A 3,000-nucleotide genomic window follows, 5' to 3' on the forward strand; every position below is an offset into this window, starting at 1 on the left:
GAAAGTGAGATAATATATTTTGCAAACTTTAAAGTGCTATGAAAGTAATAGTTGTTATATTATTATTATTATTTGTGTTCAATTATTACTTGTGTTCGCCAATTTTCCTCCAAGAGACATTTGCAGCCTCCACAACCTCCCCCACCCCCACCCCCCAGATCTCCTCCGTGGCTGTGAAAAGGAGGTATACATCAATAAGGCTCTTCCTTCCCTCTGAGATGACCTCCCATTACGCCGTCTCGCTCTTGCTTATACAGTTGTTTGCACCTTATCCTCCTCTTAGAGTGTGAGCTCCTTGTAGACAGAGACTGGTTTTGTCTTTCTTTGTGCCCCCATGCTTATCAGAGTGCCTCCCACATAGAATCCATTTAACAAATGCTTGTTGACTGACTAACCGAGTTTCATCTCTTTGATCCGGTCAATCAGTCAACAAGCAGGCATTAGGCTCTTACTAAATACTGGGCACTCGCTAATCATGGGGGTCAAAGATTGTCCCCTTCTGCCACTTAGAACCTAAGGCAATCTTGTTTCCCCCCGCCCCGGGCCTCAGTTTCCGAATCTGTAAAATGATGTCGGGGGACCAAATGATGCCCCAGGTCCCATCCAGCTCCGACATTGTGGGAGGGGCTTCAGTGGTAGGCTGCTGTCCAGCATTGTCTGAAAAGTAACTTGGTCCCCAGTTACCTCCAAGCATGGGCTCCAGGCGGCAGGCATAAGTAAGAGAATATGCAGAGTAAACCTGACCAGAGACCCCGCTCCCCTCCAAACAGCTGTTGGGGGGGGGGGGGGAAGAAGGAAAACAGAAGAGAGCCTCCGGGCCGTGCACAAATAGACCGCCAGCAAATGTGAGGAGAACTGGGCATGCAATTTACAGGACTACAGAAACGGGGTGGACGGAAGAGAGGAGGTGTCTCCCGGGGGCTCTCGCAGCCTCAGTCCTGAGGGGTGAGCTATGAACCGGAGTAGGGAGCTGGGGCTGGGAGCACGGAGAGCAGCCCGAATCACCCAAAACCAGGGGTGCTGGGGACTGGGGCTGGGAGCACGAAGAGCACTCACTCCGTACTGCCAAACAACAGGGGTGGAAGGAGATCACTCGGAGGCCTTCTGGTCCAGACCAGCCTAGCCCAGCTCAATCCTCCCTCAGTAATCCTCGGGCTGCAGGGCTTCACCTGCCGAATCCCAGCAGCTTCTTCAGGGAACAAGGGAAATGTCTGTCCTCCTTAATCTAGAAGCTTAAAACTTCAGCACGAGAAAATGATATTTAAAATAAATAATATTTTTTTAAAGCTTCAGCACAATCCTCACTCTTCAGTATTCAGCAGCCATCTCATCCAACCACACCCTTTTTATAGGTGAATAAAATGAGACTCAGAGAACCTAATTAACTTGTGCAGATTCACACAGCAAGTTTCCGAAACAGGATTTGAACCCAGTTCAGCCTAATTCCAAGCCCAACCCTCTGTCTCCGCTGTTCCTAACAGAGAAAAGCTCTTATCTCCCCCAGGGATAGTTCATGTCTGGAGGTATTCAGTGACCAGCTTTCAATGGCCTTTCACAGAGGTGTGCTCCCAGCTTATAAAAGAATGAACAAACTAAGAAACAAATTGAAGGAACAAATTAATGTATGGGTGAATGAATGAATGAATGAAAATTAATGAAAAAACTTACTATTAAGGGCTTACTATGTGCCCATCCCTAGACTTGCTAAATCCATTGACTTCTTCACAGCATGACAGGTGCCTTGAACAGAGTAGGTCCTCAGGGAGGAGTCAGGATATGATCTAAGCTGGTCAAATAAGGGGGTGGAACAAGGTCATCTTTAAGGCCCCTCCAACTCTAAAGCTACAACTAAACAATTTCAACAAAAAGGTTTCTAATTCTTGGAATTATTCTCTTGCCCATTTGCCAGGACAAAACTACATGCTGAATGATAAATTAACAGGATCTATCCTATCCTCTCCCACCTAAAGAATAGCTAGTTCGTAGATAAAAGGCTGGGCTTAGAATCAAGAAGAACTGAGTTCAAATCCTGGCTCACTTAGGAGCTGTGTGACCCTAGCTAAATCACTTAAGCTTCACCCTTAGTAGCCTCATCTGCAAAATGGGATTGGTAGTAATGGCATCTACCTCATAAGGTTGTAATGAGATCATATAGACCATGTGCTTTGCAAACAGATCCCTATATAAATGTCAGCTATGACGATGATGAACTCCAAGATTGAAATTAACTCAGGTATATCCCTCACTGACTTTTATTTAAATGCTTGAATCATTTCTTATCTGCACTATGGAGTTTTCCTTTTTTTCTAGGGTGGCTTTCTCTCCCCATCCTCCATTTGAATTCCAGAGGACCAAGGCAGGACTATCATAAATCATCACTAGAAACTGAGAAAAGGGGGCTTCCTTCTTATCACTGTTTCCAGCTTCCTCTTCCTCTCAGACTCCAGCCCAAAATGGCCATGACTGAGTGAGAGACAATGGGTGGGTGTTCATCTCTCTGTCAATCAGTCCCCCCATCTCCCTCTGTCTCTCTGTCTGTCTGTCTGTCTGTCTGTCTGTCTCTCTCTCTCTCTCTCTCACACACACACACACACACACACACACACACACACACACAGACACATACTAAATTTAGAGGTGAAAAGCACCTCAGTAGCCATCTTGTCCAACCTATACACTAAACAAGAGGGTTTTTAGCCTAGGAACTTGGTGGGGTTTTTTTGTTGTTGTTGTTTTCTTTGTTAGGTGGTTAATTGCCTGTGGGGGGTTTTTTTTGTATTTGTATTTCACTATAATTGGCTTGCTTTGCAATTCTATGCATTTTATTTTATGCATTTAAATTCTGAGGACTCCATGGCTTTTTATTTATCATAATTTATCAGGCTGCCAGAGGGGTTCATATGAACCCTTGCCTTAGAGGACATCCCATTATAATGCATTATAATAGGTAACTAACTAAGTGGTACAGCAGATGGAGTGCTGAACTTGGGGAAAGGAAGT

The sequence above is a fragment of the Petaurus breviceps genome, unplaced genomic scaffold (assembly GCF_028583685.1).
Source record: "Petaurus breviceps papuanus isolate PSGF00001 unplaced genomic scaffold, PetGlider_PUasm1.0 185, whole genome shotgun sequence".
Taxonomy (NCBI): Eukaryota; Metazoa; Chordata; class Mammalia; order Diprotodontia; family Petauridae; genus Petaurus; species Petaurus breviceps.